Below are 12,056 nucleotides of genomic sequence, written 5' to 3'. Positions count from 1 at the left end.
TCATCCGGAGGCTAACGCGCCCCTATCACAGGAACTCGACGTATGATGTAGAGGAACGACGCGCTGCACACGGTGCTCGCTGTGATGCATTCTGGCCGTGATCGTTGGATCGAAATTGTATGCCGCGTTCCACCGGTTTCCTCGGCACGGAGCCAGCTCGCGACATGGGCCGAATTCTCTTTGTCCACGTTAGCCTACCACGGTCACGATGCCCATCAAAGCTTCTTCGTACAAGCAGCAGAAAAAAGTAGGAAAAGCAGAAAGCGCGGAACAGTTGGTAATTCCGCGGAGAATTTCGACGGCGTTGTTACTCGTTCGACCCAGTTTGTCCAGCATGAACAAACATTTACAGCGACAGCGAAGCTACTAGGCCCCCGGACGACAATGACAAATGTACCAGTTGCGCGCCAGCTTTCAGAGAATTTTCCTTCTGCTTGTTCCTTCTGCTAATGGAATTTAAAACGGATGCAACTCGCGTGGTACCATTTCTCGCTCGCAGACAACAATCCGTGTTACTAGCGTTTAAAGCACCTCCGCTTACTGTAGCAGAACCCAGTAAAACAAAAGTATAGAGCACTCGTTTGCCGTTTGACGATCGTTGCCATCAGAAATCGAACCGAATGCTCCAAGAGCATCCCGCAAATGTCTGGTCGATTTGTGGTGGACGGTGTGACGTGTTGTTGGTTAAAGTAATAACGAGACGAGTTCACTTAATTAACTATATTTACAGGTATTTCAAACTGTAGAATATAAAGTTAATCGCAAGCGTTGCTCGCTTGATGATATTCGTCATGTGATTGCAGAATGCTGCGGTACTGATACTAATCGTTATGCTGATTCGGTAGACTGTTTCGTTATACTGACTTACTGACTCGATACTGATATTCATTCGCATTACTGACTGTGTCTGGAGGACACGGTCGTCTATTTATACTGGTCGAGGGACGTACCGGAAGGTTTGAACTTGTCGCTGGTTGTAGGTTGCACGTAGCAGCGAAATTGCCTTGTCCAGAGTTTGTTTACCATATTATGTGCGTCGTACAGTGTTAATCCTCTGTAGCAAAACAACTACGTGAGGTGCCCTCGAATCGAAACGACCTAAGACGCATGTGTCGCTACAGATTCTTTCAGATACTCAGAACGTGCCCTGGCGTTTGTCGCGAATATAGAAACAGTCGCGAAAACCAGTTGACGAAGCACGTGCTGAGATACGTGGCGAAGATGCTAACCTGTAACTGCAGAGATGAAAGTTGATGCAGAAAGACAGGGCCGGTGCAAGGCAGGTTCAAAACCCGGCACCGCGTTTTGAGAAGCCTCGCGGTCTACGACAATTATCCAATTGAAAAACACCGACTTACAGAATGATGATACCTTTAACAGATGCAGGACATTTTTGTAGTAGCGATGATTCAGTTTAAAGGAGTGAGAAAAATCATGAATGTTCAGTGTAACTCCGTAAAGTCCTGGAAACTACTTCAGATAAAAAAATTCAGGCGCTTTCGGAGAAATGTGCTTTTTAGAGAAATTAAACTACATCAATAGTTTTTTGCAAAAGTCATACATGATTACAGATTTTCTACTTTCGTTGAATCTTTTGCCCCTTGGAAGCGAATTATGCATGCGAAAAATATTACTTGGATTTGTTTAAAAAAACTGCTTATAAAAATATATAACATGTAGCAGCATTTGTAAATAAATAATTGCTCGTTGTAAAATTGAAGTGTAGGATTTCAATGTGTATTCAGGCCCCGCAAAATTTTTGAACCGGCCCTGTAAAAGGTGACGCCAGCCCTGCAGAAAGATCAATTCGAACCAACATCAATTGAACAATGTCAATTTTTAAACGGATAATTGTAAATACGATGCGCTGGCTTGATGAGAAAGTAATATCGGTTTCTCATCAAACTATTGGAAAAACAGTTTCGAGTGACTGATATTTCAGAGTCCGCGATGAGATCATTTTATTAAAATCATATGAAGAACTTGACTCTTCGAACTGGCAACTCAACGAAGTCGGTAGAACGAGCAGCTTCGATAGTTGGACATGGAGAAAGACAAAGCTTGTTTCAGATTTAAATTACTTTATTATTTGTTATACGAATGTGGCTTAGGTTTGGGTATAAATATTTGAAATTCTTTCGCAGCCTGCCTTTTGGTAATTTGAAAATCATTTCGGATTATTAATTGCGTTATGATGGAATTATTAATTAAATTATTACGGAAGAAATATAAATATTTTCTATGCGTGTAAATGAAAATGATTTACATTCGCTTGTCAATAATTAAATTAAAGAAACAGAATAATGTAACGTCCTGGTATAGTGCTTAAAATTCAGCAACATCTTCAGGAAGACCCAAAGTACTGCAGAGGTGAACATCTATGTACAAGTTATTTGTAACTTATTTTCACTTGTACAAATTATTTCCTTGTTTGTAAATATGCAACAAAGGCGTGCAACTATTTTATATAAATCGCGATTATAAAATTGTAAAATTGAGAAAAGGCGGTCAATCGCTTAGAAAAATTGTGCGAAGGGCGCAGAATTCGTCCGCAGTTTGTTGTTAAGAAATAGGGAAACCGGTTCCACTGAACACCAAAAATATTCGGAACGCCTACAAAAATAAAACCATATCGTGACCATGATATTTTATGAACACTAAAGTGTAATACTCGAACAAGAGTCCCGTGATTGGTAGAAACGATTGAAGTTGATTATAATATGAAAGCTTTTTCAAACGATTCGCGATGTGGGTTACAAATGACCCTATAGTCAGGAAACAAATCCTTTATTAACGTAACTAAAGAACAAGTGTATCAAGTTTGTTAGATAATGTACATTATCAAGAATGACAAATTTTGGAATACTGTTATACACCAACATATGTATAAACATGGAGGAAACAGGGTTACAATTTGTGGCTGTTTAATTAATCAACGGATTAAAATGTTTATTTGCATCTTTGGAAAGAAAATTTAGGAAGAAGAAGTCAAATTCTGTAAAAAATAACAAAGGATACTAGGAAATGGTTATTACAAAACATGTCTTCAAACAACTTCAAACTTCCAACTAAGTAAATTTCCAGATAAGTAAAAAATAAGTGAACTCGCCTGAATTGTTATAGGTTGAAGTAAAAGGACGACTAGAAAATATTACGTTAAAAATAACCATAGTTCAGAATCTGAAATATTATGCGAGTAAGACGATACTCAATCAACTGTCAGCAAGACATTAATTAATATAATACGAAAAGGAGAAGGTACTATGCTAGGAGATTACTAAAGTGAAAGTAGGAGGATGATTAATTGATAAAGTATCGATAATAAATTTATATTCCAATATCTCTTACATTATTCTTTCTACTAATTAATTGTTGACAGTCGAATGTATCAGTAATTCTCTTTGTATTAATAATAAATGTCATATTTTTAAATCAAATAAATATCGTTATTTATTAACAATTTTTTCTTTCAGCATTATATGACGTTCTGTTTAATGTACCCAAAAATGTCATTATTTATATAAACTAAATTTTTCTAATTTATGTACACATACGTACACATAATCTTAATACATATTGATATTTTATTCCGAGTAAACGTTTACGTTGTAATCGATGGAGAAGTTTGAAGAAATTGCTTTTACAGGTTTTGTTCGTTTTACGTGCCCGGAATAATAAGAATCCTAACAAGAATCCCGATATCGATTGATATTCTTCAGAGTATTTGCTATAGATTGAGTACTCGATAAAGAAAAGTACCAGATAAAAACCCGATAATTGCAAAAGTACTATAAAGTAGAAAATATTGTATTCTAATTCTCTTAATTTATGAGAACGATTTAGTATAATTAATTAATCGAAAATTAATTGAAAAATTAATCCCTTTACGTTCGTTAACAAAATTGAAGTATTCTGAAATACGAATTTTCATCGAGTTGAAAACAATATTCATCTTCAGATTGCCATTAGAAATATTACGTTGAACAGATTAAATTACAATTAAATTCCACAAATCACGCTTTACTAAACTGACGAATATATTCAATTTATTGAATTCTTTATACAGCGTGCAGTATCTAAATGGAATCGTCTAAATATCTATCTTCTTTATTGTCGTATAAAAAACCTTTTCAAAATTTTACTGAGACATATAACGGCAGAAAAAACACTTCTTAAGATAATTTTTTGCGACATCGTCTCAATACTTTTATACAGAGAATAAAAAGCGTATCGACTGGTATACGATATAATATAGGACCTTGAAAAAGATTCTTTCCACAATAACATGCGTTTTTCGAAATAGCCCAACTTTGGCTTAAGAAGCTTTCATGTAACGATAAATAAGAGTATTGTTGAGAATTACGGATCTTAATAGCCGAGATAATGGTACATGAACACTAAATTTACACTTGGAATTTATATTAGAATAGTTATATGTTTATTTGATAAATGATTCCAAAGATATTCATCGATACACACCTGCACGCGTCTCAGCACTTTCTTCCATAGCTGACTGTTAACCAACCGAAGAGTTTGCTTTCATTTATTTTTGAGACGCCGCGCACACACGTGCTTCTACACACTGATATTTACATACAAGTAGTACTACTACGCATCTAACCTAATCTAGCACACAAAATCACACATATCTCAATAGATATAAAATCTGAAAATCTAGAATGATTAAATTTACGATGACTCCATTTAGCTGGTCCGCTCTGCATATCTAATGCAGAGAAATGTCTTACTTATTGGGTTGGAAACTAAGTGATTGCGGATTTTGCCATTAGGCGGTATTGAAAACTCCGTAATTACTTAGTTGCCAACCCAATACAATGTGCTCGAAATTACTTTAAAATTACTTTAATTCCTTACGTACGATGTGCTCAAAATTACTTCAACGAATCTTATGATCATTGTAAAACTTTTTATTTAAGACATGTTAAAAATTACTATGACGAATCGTATCACGATTATGAAATTTTTTACTCACGATGTGCTCGAAATTGCTTTAACGAGTCCCGTTACCATTACTGGTATCCAAACAATTATCACAAAAATATTCTCGATGATGAACAATGAAGGTTTATTCGGCACAGCTATTTGGAAATCTTGCTGCGTAAAAAATTACGGCTTAATTAGCCGAGGAACTTAATTAAAATAGCCAAGGGTGTGCAAGAAGACAATCGGCTTTACAGCGTTTTCCCAACGGCGCTGAATAATTATCTTAATGTGCGCTCGCGCTACTTCCTTCCACGTTTGCATCTTTATATGCATGGCTAGTCTGCAGCTGCAGCTGCGGAACACCGTCCTTGTAACATCTCGGTCAGCAAGCTCGATCGAAGGTTTTAACACCCACGAGTTCCATTCGAAGGATCTGACAAGTTTTCGTGTGACGGCACGCGCGCTCCCTTACGCCTTTTACAGGGCCATTTTATACGTCGCAAGGATTATACCGCGCTTTATTTCTGTTTGCTTTCGGCTCGCAGGTACTACGTTTCCTATTGGCATTTGCAACTCATTGATCGTTCGTTGATTAACGCCGCACGTTTCACGGAAAGTAGAACATAAAGTACGAGGATATTTCGCGATGCTTTTAAAAGCTCTGTTGTTACGTACGACTGAGAAGATTGCGCTGTGTTTGCACGCAATGTTACACGAACTTTCGCGAAACAAAGGGTACAATTTGTTTTCTTAACGCGATTGCCAGCGGAATTTATTTTCTAAATCTCGCGCCGCGATATGATTTGCAGCGTGAAGAGCGAAGGTTATTTTCGACGTGACTGTTTCGAATTGTACGAAGATTAGCGAAACAAATAGTAGCTGTTCGTAGTATTCTACGAGCCCTTATACAAAGTGACTGTTTGTTTACCGCCCTCTGCAATTTGCCATTCATTGAAACTGAAAACTTGAACCAGTTTACGATTTGATAAGCTAGGTAACAGAGAAAATTGCAATTGCTTGGGAAAAGTGTTCTCTTCTATATCTGATAAACATTTTGGATAAACGTTTATGAAGTTGCCTCTTTGAGAGACTTAAATAAATATTCATTGTAATTATCAGTAAAATTAGAAATTACAGTTAGACACTGTATATTACTTTGTTATTGCAGAAGCATTTTCAAATGATGATGCAAGTTCAACTGGAGATGAATAACAATTATACAAATTAAATAAATAGGAATACAAGTAATGGAACTTAACGGATAAGAGAAACGAATAAATGTTTAATGAATAAAGATAAACAGATGATATAAATTCCGAAATAATGTTTATTTCACCAATAAAATTATTGTGATTAATAAATCTCACGTAATATTTTATATATAAATACTTTCATGTTCCATTTTTGTCGCTTCAGTGCTTAGAATTAATCAAAGTAATTCATGCGCAGGAAATATAAAAACGTTATTTATTTATTGAAATAACTTTCTCACATTCGCCTCGTTTAAACGATCAATTATATTGTCAATATCCAAGATTTTGAATATTGTACTGACAATATATACAAATATTGTCAGTAATATCATCGTGAATACAAATTTTTATACTCAATTTTTCAAGCTTCGTATTATGAAGGATCTACAGGAGACGATTTTGGAGAAAATCCTACACGACAAAGTTACACTACGTTTCTTTTCTCCCTTCCCTTTTGATGTTTTTGTTTCGGGGATTTTCTCACTTTTTTCACTTGGCAACCGTTGTTTTTTTTGTCTACGATTGTGGTTCCCCCCTTCCCCCTTTTCCTCCTTTGATCCCGAGCTGAGCTTTGTTCAAGTAAGCAAGAGACATTCTGAAAAATTGGAGACAGAATGACAACACACAGGCGAGGATTCGAACCAGAGTCCTGACATTTTTGTAGCCAGCCAACGTTAACCACATCGCCATCGCCTTCCATATTTTGACGGTTACTTTCAACGCTATTTCTTTCTGCAGAAATCTGATGTTCTTATTTATGTTGGCAATTTATGTTTGACCATAATTTCTCCATTTCATCAGCCTTCGCCTTCAATATATTTACTTCAAGACGAAGGTTCTGCAATTCGTTTCCAATTTCAGTCAAGTTTACCTTTTTATTTGTTACCTAAATTATGTAATTGATTATTATTAGACGTGTTAACAATACTAACGTATTGTTCTGAACTTATCAGATAAGATACGTCCACAGAGGACGCTGTCTCTGCGTCTGTTGACTCCACCTGAAATATTAAAATGAGTTATTACAATTAATACAAGAATAAAAATAAACATGCTTTAAAACGTTTAAATGAGCTTGGTTTAAACTCGGCCCATTGAGCGGCTAGAAAATCTCTTACGTACGACAATGTTTACATCCTTCAATATTGACAATAATATTGACAAGACCGTAAGAACCGAACGTTCCAACACAAACCAGAAAAAATAAAGCTACCCTTACACAGACATACACAGATCACGTTGTAGACTAACCCATGAACATTTAACAACAAAACAATCACGTTCTGATGTCTCGTTGGATTTTGATGTTATTCCGATTGGATCATCAACGTCGTCATTACCATGTAGCATATTTTAATGTCAAAGCCAAAATGAGGTTTCAACTGAACGATTCTCAAAGCATTGTTGACGCGATGGAGATTTTTAAACAGATAAATCTACACGATTCCATGTAACTAGGTATTATTCAATGTTCCAAGCAAGTAATTAAAAATTATGTTTCTTTTTTCTTTTCATTTTGTTTGGTAGTCGTTAGTGACTTTATGGTCAATGGAAACACCTTAAACTAAACTCATAAATAAATACGTAAATAAATAATTAATATTAGCAACAGTATTGATCGTTTGAATGTACCTTAGATGCAAAACACGTGTTCATGATTGATAAAAATTGAAGAAATATCTAATAAAAATACTACGACTTTTAATTTACAATATATGCAGTAATAATACAACTTTTACTTACGGCATGAAAGAATTTATGATACATACATATTTCCGTGAATTTACACGCTGTTTTACTTTCGATAACATGCCGCAGAGAAATACGGCCTGCCAATTCAACAGCAACCACTATACACATATACATACATACTCTATACATATATTCAGAGAATATCAGAGGGCTTTGATTTTGAACGAGACACTTTTATAGTTCTTGGCTCTTATCTGCTTTCGCGTTAAACCGGGAAAACAGAGAATGGAAAATTAATAAAATAGATAAAGGGTGGGTGGTCGGTGAGATTTCCAAGCAGGCGTGTTACCAACGATGAATTTCTGGTTTATTTTTAGGCATTCTACTTGAAATTCTACTATAGTCGTCGATTCATCGGTGTCTCGATTCTTTTTACATAATTCTCGAAACTTGTATATAAATTTACCTCTTCTCTTAACAGAAAAGAGTATTATGTTGAATCAGATGTTGAAAAAGAGAAACTGATTCGTTTGATCGTGGATCCGGTTACGATCGGTGGTATATTTAGCGTTACGTGTCGCAAAGGAAAATGAAATAGGATTCTGATCATCGATTTCATGAATCCGATTAATCATGAATTATATATTACACGTTCTTGCGCGAAACAAATTTCAAATATCGTTGCTAAATGTGGTAATAATCTTCCATATCTTCCATATAGATCAATGTATTGTTTTTAAGCTTCGTAATATTCCAGAGAACATTTTTAATGCAATATCAATAATAAAAGATTTTTTAATATATAGATTCTACGATAATTAAGCTCACATTTTTAAATACTCTTTTATTTGGAAATCATATGGAAATAATGTGATTTATTTGGAATTCAAAGAGAGGAACCTTTATTAATCTCGCGTTTCTTGGAATTTTCATATTTTACAGGAGTACCATCGTTGTAATCCTCATTAAAAAAAAACCTGATACTTTTACTTTATTTTTAGCCCTCTATAACTTTACGTTACATTTTGAAAATTACATTTTGAAAATTTTTTCTAACTGTTGCTATATCGTTCTATTTTATATGGACATATTCATTGGATTTTTAAATCCTAATTTCAGATTAAAGTAAAAAGCTTCAATCGATTCTGATTCTTTATGCCAAAAATAAAGGAAATTCCGTAGCAATAGGACGTTAAACGATGTAGCTTTTATTTTAACGACATTTAAGAGTCACACTTCATCTTTCTTCATTAACAGTTCCTTACTTTTACCAAAATTTAATTTATTCAATTACAGTCTTGTTTCTATCCCATGAAGCTGCATGAAGTTACAAGAATATATCATCAAATACCAAAAAGTAACAAGAAAAAGAGTACAGAGAAAATAGAGGCGCTCATAACTTGTAACGAGAAGCGTTGTTAATAGCGTCTCGTAGATTGGCTGACTTTAAATTTTAAAGCTGCTACATATATCGAATTTCGAATCGTTAGATACGGTTTATACATGTTCCATAGGTTTAATAAGAAAGGATGAGACCAGCTTTACCGCTTTAGCTTGATTTAACTTTCTTCCTTTAGCAATTTTCGGAATCACTGGATCTTTCAACCCGTCAGCCCACCTTATCGATCGTTCATTCATTGGTTTTAGAAATATCTGCCTATCTCGTGGTAGGTCAGGCTTAGCGGAATTACGTCGGACGTTGGGACTAACGATCTGACGTGGGACGTTTGATACGAGATGCAAACTGCGTCATCAATAAATTTCTCAACGTCAATGACATTTTCTCATTTTTAACCATTCCATCTCTGACACAGCATCGTGTACGTAATCTACGCGTTGAAAACTTTGTTGCATTTTAAAACTGTAGTTCTAACGCTTATCCCCTTTCCCTTTTTTAAATATAGCTCGTATTTTTCGAAAAGGTTAACCAACTAAATCGTGTTTTCGATCGAAGCTGACTCGACGTTCTTGTATCATGAATGTAGATATCCTCTTGTGTTACACCGGGGGATTTAATAATGAAATAGAGCGGAGCAAATGCGCACGTCGACTTCGGCTTTAATACTCTGGAGATTTTATTTAAACTTCAGAAACGCGACGGAAGAAATCTACTTTTCTTTGCGTACAAAAGGTAACGTCTTATGCCGTAAATTGACGATACCCTACTTTTTCGAAGAACCGTGCAGCCTGTAATTTTCTGTACAATTAACTACCGTCCTTAATATCAAGAATTTAAGATACACCCCTATGGTCTAATGTGTCTAGAAAAATCATCTTACACAGTTGCTACAGTCTACGTATTCTTATTTACGTTCTAATTTTTCCTATTCTTATATAGTCATAGTTGGATTATAATTTTGTCTTAACTTATTTTAAGTTATTTTCAAGTAAACAATCTTCGTTATGTCTACATTCGTGTAATGCATATTTTTTGCTAAATATATGTCTGCACAAAATAAATTGTATATGATAACAAATAATAATAAATATAAACTGTACCTACATTTTCAAATTTTACCAATTTACAGAATTACAGATACTAATATTATATATATTACATTTTATTTATTTTAGTATTATATTTCGTTTTATGGATTTTCATATATCATTTTTGTCTTCAAAATATTCCAAAAACGGATGAAAATCCGCATTACAACTACTGCTCGTTACAGTGTTAATGAAATTCAAAATGTTTCGTGTAACATTATATATTCATACAAATCTTCAACATATTTCTAATACATCATTCATAAAAATAAATTTCACCAGCCACTGCACTTTCTTATTGACGTACAAAATCTAATAAAACGCATACCGAGTTCTTTAAAATTAACATTGTCACTGGAAGAGAAGAAATTACACGAGCGCGAGTTCGACTGCTCGGATGATTAGACAAAGGGCGCTAAGAGAACGACGTTCTTCCTATTATCATACTTAGAACACAGACTTTATACGGTTGGCCAAATAAAGGCCAACGTCAGCTGCGCCGTATTAGAACTTTTTCTAGCCGGCTCTATCGCGTCCTTGTTTCGTTTTCAGATAGACATCGCGCACCCATTCTATCGAAATCAATGCGCTCCTTTTATTGCCATTTCCTGAATAACGCACACCGTACCGTCTTTGAAGAAGTAACAAAAGCTAGGAGACGCGATAACAGGCGAGAAAAAAGAGCGCCGCAGGCGATACCGCAGCTTAAAAGAACTCGCAAGAAGCTCCAAGCTTTTTAAAATCTCTATATCTCACGCAGTACGTCCTATTTTTATTTCGCACCTGTAAATTACCTCATTCACGCGTCCGTTTACCTTTGATGATATCTAGGTGGAAAACTAGATTATTTTCGACGATTCCTCACGGGAATGTCCACGTACAGTGATACTTGAAATTACCGTGCACCGTGACGATTTTGCGTGACTTTAAACCGATCTTGTTGCTACGTGTGTACATACGTCTCCGTGCAATGTGCAATTAATAACGCTTGCCACGTTTAATTAGCTATCATCAGTATAATTATATAAGACACGGAAGACTGTGATGATTGAATAATTAAATATGTTTATTTTCATGCAATATACATGTCACTATTTTTATAATACGATCTCATAAGGTTTTATAATCTTTTATGATTATATATATTATAATTAAATATAATTATATATAATTAAATATGTTTATTTTCATGCAATATACATGCAAATATTTATATATATATATATAATATATTTATATAATATATTTATATATATATAAATAGTGGCATGTATATTGCATGAAAATAAACATATTTAATTATTCAATTTTTATTATTATTATACATATTATTATTATTATTATCATCATCATCATCATCATCATTATTATTATTATACATATTTATATATTTATATATATATATAAATAGTGACATGTATATTGCTTGAAAATAAACATATTTAATTATTCAATCGTCACAATCTATATATATATATATATTAACACACAATAGAACTGCTCTCCCTGTGTCATTCCTAAAATAAAAATACTAAGACAGTTGAAGTGATTCATTATGTCAAATTGTATCACATCGTATTTATTTTTAGAGTTGCCTAACCCCGGTATGGACATGAATTTAACTCGAGGAATTTCACTATTATTAACTAAAATAACAGATATTTATTTCCTGCGAGAAAA

General features: G+C 34.3%; 1 protein-coding gene across 6 annotated transcripts in view; it reads left to right on the top strand.

The window, feature by feature from the left end:
• LOC132909004 (uncharacterized) overlaps window positions 1–12,056 on the top strand; it is a 219,232-nt gene that overhangs the window by 33,197 nt on the left and 173,979 nt on the right. The gene's annotated exons all lie outside the window — the stretch shown is intronic.

This window comes from Bombus pascuorum, chromosome 7, assembly GCF_905332965.1.
Source record: "Bombus pascuorum chromosome 7, iyBomPasc1.1, whole genome shotgun sequence".
NCBI classification, from domain to species: Eukaryota; Metazoa; Arthropoda; class Insecta; order Hymenoptera; family Apidae; genus Bombus; species Bombus pascuorum.
This window is presented reverse-complemented; position numbering and strand designations above follow the sequence as displayed.